Here is an 11365-nt window from a genome sequence, read left to right on the forward strand (position 1 = left end):
AAAGCAAGAAGTCCTATCAAAATGTTGGAAAATGTGTGGAATGACATGTCGTATGAGATGTCACGACATTGCACTGGGGCTAAAGTGAATCTGTTAAATCTGTTAGGACTTAACAGGTGCAGAATAATCGGAAATATGATGCAGAATATTCTTTAGATATTATGTAATCATATAAGGCGTCATATTTTTAAAAGGTATGAAGAATCAATCAGAGTATTTGAAGATTATATAGTTTCTAAATATGGAGATATATTCGGAAACTAGAATATTGAAGACCTTGATTGTAGCAGAAGTAACTGCTTATTTTTAATAGCAAATTAGCTGTGATTGAGGGCCCAAACCCAGTTGGGAATATGCTATAATTAGAAAGGTTTATGACCTAGTTTGGCATAGACTCAAGATGTAGAAGTCTAGGGTTTATCTAGGTGAATCTCCTGGGCTGTGGGAAGATCACCATGTCTGTCTGGAAGCTGTGATGCAAGAGATGTTGTGTTTACCTCAAAACCTGTAGGTAAGAGGTATATTGTTCTTGGAGGAAGCTTTGAAGTAACTCTAAGTTATTGTTCTTAGTCAAGAGTCTTGGCTAGGTATTGTCATGGAAGTGTGTCTTTCAGTTGTTGTTTAAAAAGCTGTTATAGGGGTTTAACAGCTAGGTATCACTAGGGAGTGAGCAGATGTTCTTTTGTATTAGATGGTCTTCTAAGATAAAGGTTACATTGGGTAGTGACTAGGTAAACCGGAGGTTCTTTATCTATAAATTGGAGGTTGTTTACATAAAATAGTATTACTGATAGTGGAATCTTCTTCCTGGCTTGGTGGCCCTTAGAGTATGTGTGTTTGTCACCGAACTGGGTCAACAAATGAGTGTGTTTTTTTACCTTTCAATACTGCATGAAACTGTTTATATCTTGCCTGTGTTTTTCATGACAAACCTGATGTCTCGACATCCTATAGGACATCTGGGTCTGCTACATCAGAATTTCAATTGGTATCAGAGCAGACATCTTGTTCTGTCTCTGGTAGGATCCTAGGAAGGTACTTTTTTGTCATAGGCAAGGAAGAAAGTATTTACTGAAAAGAGGTATGAACTTGGGCAATTCATACTATTGTACGGATGATTTCTTGGCAATGATCATTAGTTATTTAGAGCAGAAGTTGTTCCTATTTGTTGCCTTCTGGCCTGTAGCTTGGTGGAAAGCTGCTGTATGTATGGTTGATTTATTTTCAATCCTATGTTGCCATGCTTACTTGAATGGTGATATAAGCATTGTGTCTGAATACTGATGAGGTGCTTGTTTTCTTTTCCACAGCATGGTATCTGATTTAACCCTGAAAGTGTGGGGAAGGATACTAGGATTGTTGCCTTCAATAGAGTAAATGCCATATGTTTCAACAGTTTTCTTAAAAGTGTCAGAGATACTTGAGATATTCCTCAAGTACACTCATAAAGACATTTATCAAGAAGATTGTTGAGAATCAATTAATTAGTGATGCTCATGTACATCCGCATATTTTTTGAAGACCTTGAAGACTGTCAAGGTTGGTGTGATGTTCTATGGGATGCTAGTGAAGGATAGAAAAACACTTAGAAAGGGGGGGGGGGGTTTGAATAAGTGTAGCTTTAAAAAACTTGACTGATAAAAATAAATTGCACAGTTATTTTTATCCTGGTTCGTTGTTAACTAAACTACTCCAGTCCACCCCCGCAGAGATGATTTACCTCAACTGAGGATTTAATCCACTAATCGCACGGATTACAATGGTTTTCCACTTAGTCCGCAACTAAGTCTTCTAGAGTATCCTGATCACAACCTGATCACTCCAGGAACAACTGCTTAGACACAAGCTAAGACTTTCTTAGAGTATCCTGACCACCACGTGATCACTCTAATTACAACTGCTTAGACACAAGCTAAGACTTCCTAGAGTATTCTGATCAACACTTGATCACTCTAGTTACTTACAAATTAATGTAATCAAATAAGAGTTTTACAATGCTTCTTAAAAGCTATAATCACAAACTGTGATATTTCTCTTAACGTTTAAGCTTAATCTCACTAATATATTTCAACAGCAATGTAGTGAGCTTTGATGAAGATGAAGATTCTGAGCTTTGAATAGAACAGAGTTTCAGCAAGTTAATATAAGTTGTTTTGTTCCAAATTCGTTAACCTTGCTTCTCATCAGAACTTCATATATATAGGCGTTGGAGAAGATGACCGTTGAGTGCATTTAATGCTTTGCGTGTTCCGTACAGCATCGCATTTAATGTTATACGCTTTTGTCAACTACCTCGAGCCTTGTTCACGCTGTGTCTACTGACGTTGCCTTTAATAGCTTCTAACGTTCCTTTTGTCAGTCAGCGTAGCCTGCCACTTGTACTTTCTTCTGATCTGATGTTTGTGAATACAACATTTGAATATCATCAGAGTCAAACAACTTGGTGCAAAGCATCTTCTGATCTTCTGACCTTGAAGTGCTTCTGAGCGTGATACCATCAGAACTTCAGTGCTTCTGATCTCATGTTCTTCTGATGCTTCCATAGACCCATGTTCTGATTCTGCTTCGACCATCTTCTGATGTCTTGCCAGACCATGTTCTGATGTTGCATGCTGAACCTTCTGAGTCAAAGCTTCTGAGCGCTGATTTATGCATACTCTTTATATATTTCCTGAAAAGGAAATTGCATTGGATTAGAGTACCATATTATCTTAAGCAAAATTCATATTATTGTTATCATCAAAACTAAGATAATTGATCAGAACAAATCTTGTTCTAACAATCTCCCCCTTTTTGATGATGACAAAAACATATATAAATGATATGAATTTGCGATCAGAAAGAGCAGACGGCAAAATACAAATTACACAGCTATAGCATAAGCATGTGAATATGTCTCCCCCTGAGATTAACAATCTCCCCCTGAAATAAATACTCGAAGAACTTTAATAAAAGACTTCCCTGATTATTTCGGTAGAGACGATCACATAAGCTTCTGTCTTCAGAGAATTCATAGCTTCTGACTTCTGCTTCCATTGGACAGCTTCAGAACTTGAATTTCTTTAGATCCTTAGACCACTCACAGCTTCTGATTCCCGCTTCCATTTAGGACAGTTTCAGAACTTGAATTTCTTTGATCTTCAGAACATTCACAACTTCTGATTCCTGCTTCCATCTAGGACAGCTTCAGAACTTGAATTTCTTTGATCTTCAGAACATTCACAGCTTCTGATTTCTGCTTCCATTTAGGACAGCTTCAGAACTTGAGTTTTCTGGATCTTTAGAACATTCACAGCTTCTGATTTCTGCTTCCCTCGGATAGCTTCAGAGCTTTGAATTTCTACCAACATCACTTCATGCTAGATTTGTATCAGAACATTGTTGAATGTACCAAAGCATCATCAGAGCATCTCTACATCCTGAAATGTTACAGAACAAAAACTAAACGACAAAAGTCAGCATGAACGAGTCAGAACATAAAATGTATATTAGACCACATGATATGTATCAGAGCCATATAGGCTAAAATAATGTATCAGAGCAAATAGAATTTTGTCAAAGCAAATAGACAAATTTTGGATCAAATTCTATTATCAGTGCTTCTGATTCTGAAGCTTGACAGCACTCAGCTTGCTTCAGTTTCCATAAGCTTATTCTTTTTACAGAATAACGCTTCTTATGGTTTTGCTTTGAAGATTCTCTTCACTTCTTTATACCTGCAAAACACTTAAACCATATAGAACTTGCAGTTCTTGTTAGTAAATGTGTGGGAGCTTTACCCAGCAACTGATAGATTAATCAAATCATTTATCATTTATCTTCTCCCCCTTTTTGTCATAACATCAAAAAGAATATTCCAAAAGATTCAGATGTATAAAACGACAAATAAAATCACTGGAATGTAAAAACAAAGAAACTTTTCATTGATAATCAAAAGATTTTACAAAGGTTCTTATGTTTAACAGGATGAGAAACATTCATAGCAAATACATAAAAAGTCATCCCAAGAGGAAATGACTACAAAAATTAAAAACAAAACCCTAGCAAGACACATTCTGTGTCAACCCATCAAGAATCCCTGTGGTCTTCTTGTCTTTTCAGACTAGAACCTCCACTGTAGGAGAGATTCAAGAGACCAGAGAGGAAGTGAGGGACAGTTCACAGACAGGGAGCTAATGTTGCAAACGGGCTCCAGTGACTCAAGAAGGTCTTCTTCCTTTGGATAAATGTTGATAACAGCATTGAAGAAGAGATCTGTCTTGAAAGAGACTTGGAGAGCCATCCCAAGATATGCTTCACATCCGGTAACTGAGTAACCCTTCCATCCGTTCTCATTGAGTTGAAAGGATTCATGATGAACGCTAGGTTTGAACTAGGAATTTTTAAAGAAGGAAAAAAGACTTTGTTTGAGCAAGAAAGGAAATAGAAGAGAGAGAGAGAGAAAAACTTGATGAGGAATGCAAAGGAACGGAGGATTTAAATAGACAAAAAAATGAAAAAGTACTATAGAGAAAATGTAAGAGGGAAGGAGAAGCGTTTGAAGAGTATTTAAAATAAAATGAAACAAATGATGAATAGCATTTAATGTTACGTGACATGAGGAGAGATAATAAAGACAAATGAGGTGACTTGCACAGTTACCTATGGTCGGCGTCCCTTCAACTGCACGCGCGCTTATCCATGAACAGTAAAGACAGGTTTACCATCCCGAGATAAAACGTTACAGCTGTTTTGCTTTAAAAGAGGTTCTGAATCAACTTAGACAATGAAACGTTAGTAATAACCGAATCATAATTTCTAAAAGATTTTAATCAGAACTTCTGATTAACAAATAATCCACTTTCATTTCAGAAGATACTCATACATAAGAACTTCTCATCTTCTCATTCTGGGCATAAATCCATACTGATGTTCTTCAGAATGAACTTAAACCTATCTTCAGCCAGGGGTTTTGTAAAGATATCAGCCCATTGATGGTCTGTATCCACAAAGTTTAAAGATAGAACACCCTTCTGAACATAGTCCCTTATGAAATGATGTTTAATCTCAATATGTTTAGCTTTTGAATGAAGAATAGGATTCTTAGATAAACATATAGCAGAAGTATTATCACAGAATATAGGAATGTTACTCTCATATATCTGATAATCTTCTAGCTGACTCTTCATCCAGAGCATCTGTGTACTACAACCAGCAGCAGCGACATATTCTGCTTCTGTTGTTGATAGAGCAATAGTTGCTTGCTTCTTGCTATACCAGGAGATCAAATGACTTCCAAGAAATTGGCAACTTCCTGAAGTACTCTTTCTTTCAATTCTGTCTCCAGCATAGTCAGCATCGCAGAATCCTACTAAGTTGTATTCTTTAGATTTTCTGTAAACTAAGCCAACATTAGTAGTACCTTTCAGATACCTTAGAATTCTCTTAACAGCAGTTAAATGAGATTCTCTAGGGTCTGATTGGAATCTAGCACACAAACAAACACTGAAAAGAATGTCAGGTCTAGAAGCAGTCAAATATAGAAGAGATCCAATCATACCTCTGTATAACTTCTGATCTACCTTCTTACTTACCTCATCCTTACCTAGGATGCATGTTGGATGCATAGGAGTTTTGGCTTCTTTGCAGTCTAGAAGATTAAACTTCTTCAGAAGTTCCTTCACATACTTGGTTTGGTGAACATACGTTCCTTCTGATGTTTGAATTATTTGTATTCCAAGGAAGTACTTGAGTTCTCCCATCATGCTCATTTCAAACTCAGCCTGCATAGACTCAGCAAACTCCTTTCCAAGTGTAGCATTAGATGTTCCAAAAATAATATCATCTACATATATTTGACAAATTAAAATATCCCTTTTAAAGGTTTTACAAAAGAGAGTAGTGTCCACTTTTCCTCTAGTGAAACCATTATCCAGAAGGAAAGAACTTAAGCGTTCATACCAAGCTCTGGGAGCTTGTTTCAATCCATACAACGATTTCTTTAGTTTAAAAACATGATTAGGAGACATAGAGTCTTCAAAACCAGGAGGTTGATGGACATAAACTTCTTCATCTATATAACCATTTAAAAAGGCACTCTTAACATCCATCTGATAGAGAGTGATGTTATGTTGAGTGGAAAATGAAATTAATAGACGAATAGATTCTAACCTGGCCACTGGTGCAAAGGTTTCTGTATAGTCAATCCCTTCTTGCTGACTGTAACCCTGAGCCACCAGTCTGGCTTTGTTCCTTACCACTTCACCTTTCTCACTGAGCTTGTTTCTGAAGACCCATTTTATTCCGATTATATTGAATCCATCTGGTCTAGGAACAAGATCCCAAACATCATTCCTTGTAAACTGATTCAGTTCTTCTTGCATAGCAATTATCCAGTCTGGGTCTTCTAGAGCATGATCAACAGAAGTTGGATCGATCAAAGATACAAGACCTAATTGACAGTCTGCATTGTTCTTAAGGAATGCTCTTGTTCTGATTGGATCATCCTTCTTTCCAAGAATGACATCTTCTGAATGACCAGAAATGAGTCTGGATGATCTTCTGACAGATGGTTCTTCAGAAATGCTTAGATTCTCCAGAGAAGCTGATACTTGATCTTCAGATTCTTTGCTTCTGAGAAGCTCTGCTTCTGATGCGTTGCTTCTTGGCTCAACAACTTCTGATACATCAATATCACAATCTGCAAAATTATCAAACTGCTTTGGTTTTTCAGAACCAAGCTTATCATCAAACCTGATATTGATTGATTCTTCTACAACCAATGTTTCAGTATTGTATACTCTGTAGCCTTTTGAGCGTTCAGAATATCCAAGAAGGAAACATTTTTGTGCTTTGGAATCAAATTTACCAAGATGATCTTTAGTGTTCAGAATAAAACATACACATCCAAAAGGATGGAAATATGAAATGTTGGGCTTTCTGTTCTTCCACAATTCATAAGGAGTCTTATTTAGAATAGGTCTGATAGAGATTCTATTCTGAATATAGCATGCAGTGTTTATTGCTTCTGCCCAGAAATGCTTAGCCATATTGGTTTCATTGATCATGGTTCTGGCCATTTCTTGCAGAGTCCTATTCTTTCGTTCTACAACTCCATTTTGCTGTGGAGTTCTAGGACAAGAGAAATCATGGGCAATACCATTTTCTTTGAAGAACTTTTCAAAGAATCTGTTCTCAAATTCACCATCATGATCACTTCTAACCTTTATGATTTTACACTCTTTTTCAGATTGAATCTGAATGCAGAAATCAAAGAACACTGAATGAGACTCATCCTTGTGTTTCAAGAATTTTACCCATGTCCAGCGGCTATAATCATCAACGATGACTAATCCATATTTCTTCCCTCTGACAGATGCTATTTTTACTGGGCCAAACAGATCAATGTGCAAGAGTTCTAATGGCCTTGAGGTAGAAATAACATTCTTGGACTTGAATGCAGGTTTGGAGAACTTGCCCTTCTGACATGCTTCACAAAGAGCATCTGATTTGAATTTCAGATTAGGGAGTCCTCTGACAAGATCCAGTTTGTTAATCTGAGAAATCTTTCTCAAACTAGCATGACCTAATCTTCTGTGCCAGACCCACTGCTCTTCAGAAACAGACATAAGACAAGTCACCTTCTGACTCATAAGATCTTGCAGATCTGTCTTATAAATGTTGTTCTTCCTCTTGCCGATAAATAGGATTGAGCCATCCTTCTGATTTACAGCCTTGCAAGACTTTTGATTAAAGATTATATCATAACCATTGTCACTCAATTGACTGATAGATAAGAGGTTATGTGTTAATCCTTCTACAAGATGTACATTTGAAATGGAAGGAGAGTTACCAGACTTTATAGTTCCAGAGCCAATTATCTTGCCCTTCTGATCTCCTCCAAACTTGACTTCTCCTCCAGACTTAAGTACCAGGTCTTGCAACATAGACCTTCTTCCTGTCATGTGTCGTGAGCATCCAGAGTCCAGGTACCATGACATGTTGTGCTTTGTCCTTTTTGCAGCCAAGGATATCTGCAACAGGAATAATCTTATCCTTAGGTACCCACATTTTCTTGGGTCCTTTCTTGTTAGATTTTCTCAAGTTCTGATTGAACTTGGGTTTAACATTGTAAGCAATAGGAGGAACAGCATGATAATTCTTAATGTGAGTTTCATGATATTTCCTAGGTTGTGTCACATGCTTCTTAGTGTGTGTAACGTGAAAGCTTTGTGCATGTGATGTGTGCCTAATATCATGGGAGTGGCCAAATTTAAATTGGTTATACAGAGGCTTGTATGATATTTTCATATCATCCACAGATTCAAGCTTGTATGGGATTTCACCCTCATAACCAATGCCAACTCTTTTGTTTCAAGACACAACATATATCATAGAAGCTAGCTGACTTCTGCCAATACTTCTAGATAAAAATTTTCTGAAGCTCAAGTCATATTCTTTCAGAATATGATTCATGCTAGGAATGGCTTTTTCTGTTTCAGAAGGAGATCCACTGTTTTTGGATAAATTTAAAACTTTTTCCTTTAGTTCAGAATTTTCCAATTCCAGCTTCTTAGTTTCAAATTCAAATTGCTTCTTCAGCTTTTTGTATTTGATACTAAGATGAGCTTTGAGTTCCAGAAGTTCTGTTAGACTGGAAACTAACTCTTTTCTAGATAGTTCAGAAAATACCTCTTCAGAATCTGATTCTGATGTAGATTCTGATCCATCATCTTCTGTAGCCATCAGCGCAAAGTTGGCTTGCTCATCTTCAGAGTCAGATTCATCTTCTGATTCAGAATCATCCCATGTTGCCATAAGACCTTTCTTCTTATGAAACTTCTTCTTGGGATTCTCCTTCTGAAGTTTTGGACATTCATTCTTATAGTGTCCAAGCTCATTGCATTCATAGCACATGACCTTCTTCTTGTCAAATCTTCTGTCATCAGAAGATTCTCCACGTTCAAATCTCTTTGAACTTCTGAAGCCTCTGAACTTCCTTTGCTTGCTCTTCCAGAGTTGGTTTACCCTTCTGGAGATCATGGACAGTTCATCTTCTTCTTCAGATTCTGATTCTTCAGGATCTTCTTCTCTAGCCTGAAAAGCGTTAGTGCATTTTTTGATATTTGATTTTAATGCAATAGACTTACCTTTCTTCTGAGGCTCGTTTGCGTCCAGCTCAATTTCATGGCTTCTCAAGGCACTGATAAGCTCTTCCAAAGAAACTTCATTCAGATTTTTTGCAATCTTGAATGCAGTTACCATTGGACCCCATCTTCTGGGTAAGCTTCTGATAATCTTCTTTACATGATCAGCCTTGGTGTAGCCTTTATCCATAACTCTCAATCCAGCAGTAAGAGTTTGAAATCTTGAAAACATCCTTTCAATGTCTTCATCATCCTCCATCTTGAAGGCTTCATACTTCTGGATTAGTGCAAGAGCTTTGGTCTCCTTGACTTGAGCATTTCCTTCATGAGTCATTTTCAAGGACTCATATATGTCATAGGCCGTTTCCCTGTTAGATATCTTCTCATACTCAGCATGAGAGATAGCATTCAGCAAAACAGTTCTGCATTTATGATGATTCCTGAAAAGCTTCTTCTGATCATCGCTCATTTCTTGCCTTGTCAGCTTTACGCCACTGGCTTTTACCGGATGTTTGTAACCATCCATCAGAAGATCCCATAGATCACCATCTAGACCAAGAAAGTAACTTTCCAGTTTATCTTTCCAGTATTCAAAGTTTTCACCATCAAATACCGGCGGTCTAGTATAACCATTGTTACCGTTGTGTTGCTCAGCAGAGCCAAATGTAGATGGAGTTGGATTTGCTTGAGATTCACCAGCCATCTTTTACTGAAGCGTTTTTCTCTTCCTGAATCTTTTCTAAACACGGTTAAGTGTTTGCACCTTAGAACCGGCGCTCTGATGCCAATTGAAGGATAGAAAAACACTTAGAAAGGGGGGTTTGAATAAGTGTAGCTTTAAAAAACTTGACTGATAAAAATAAATTGCACAATTATTTTTATCCTGGTTCGTTGTTAACTAAACTACTCCAGTCCACCCCCGCAGAGATGATTTACCTCAACTGAGGATTTAATCCACTAATCGCACGGATTACAATGGTTTTCCACTTAGTCCGCAACTAAGTCTTCATATATATAGGCGTTGGAGAAGATGACCGTTGAGTGCATTTAATGCTTTGCGTGTTCCGTACAGCATCGCATTTAATGTTATACGCTTTTGTCAACTACCTCGAGCCTTGTTCACGCTGTGTCTACTGACGTTGCCTTTAATAGCTTCTAACGTTCCTTTTGTCAGTCAGCGTAGCCTGCCACTTGTACTTTCTTCTGATCTGATGTTTGTGAATACAACATTTGAATATCATCAGAGTCAAACAGCTTGGTGCAAAGCATCTTCTGATCTTCTGACCTTGAAGTGCTTCTGAGCGTGATACCATCAGAACTTCAGTGCTTCTGATCTCATGTTCTTCTGATGCTTCCATAGACCCATGTTCTGATTCTGCTTCGACCATCTTCTGATGGCTTGCCAGACCATGTTCTGATGTTGCATGCTGAACCTTCTGAGTCAAAGCTTCTGAGCGCTGATTTATGCATACTCTTTATATATTTCCTGAAAAGGAAATTGCATTGGATTAGAGTACCATATTATCTTAAGCAAAATTCATATTATTATTATCATCAAAACTAAGATAATTGATCAGAACAAATCTTGTTCTAACAGCTAGAACATTATTTCAACAGGTATGCAGCTACCGGTTTAAGAGCAGATGTTTTGGGGTGCTGAAAAAAATATTATGAATACTTTTTTTGGAACCTACTCCTGATTTGGAAGAGGAGACATCAGATTTGTGCAAGTTGATCATGACACGATCAACTGTCTATCTATTTCATGTGTCTGACCAAGGTATATGGGAATGCAGAAGTCGGGCTCTAAGCTCTTGAGAAGAACTCATAAAGGCATCTCCACCAGATCCTGTATGTATGTATAATGAGCTCATCTCTGGAGGATCCTTTTGATCAAAGGAACCTGATTTATGAAATCTTGTTTGTGGCCTTAGAACAGAGAGGAGTGTTGTGTTCCTATCATAGTGTTTGATGCTCCTGATGTTTGTTATTGATTTCCCGAGAGGAGGAGAATGTATGATTCTCTTGGAGTTCCCTCAGAAGTTGTTGAAGGAGATTCCCTAATCTGGGGTTGATGTAATGTCATCAGTGATGGTATGACATGTGGTTGAAGAGCATGTGTGTGTTGAAGGACAAGGAAAACAGACTTCTTTGAATAGTACAGACAATGGCATCCAGCATTTCAAAGTCAGATTGGAGGTTCAAACCTTAGGAAACTCTTGAAAGAATTATGAATGGAC

The sequence above is a fragment of the Vicia villosa genome, linkage group LG1 (assembly GCF_029867415.1).
Source record: "Vicia villosa cultivar HV-30 ecotype Madison, WI linkage group LG1, Vvil1.0, whole genome shotgun sequence".
In the NCBI taxonomy this organism is placed as follows: domain Eukaryota; kingdom Viridiplantae; phylum Streptophyta; class Magnoliopsida; order Fabales; family Fabaceae; genus Vicia; species Vicia villosa.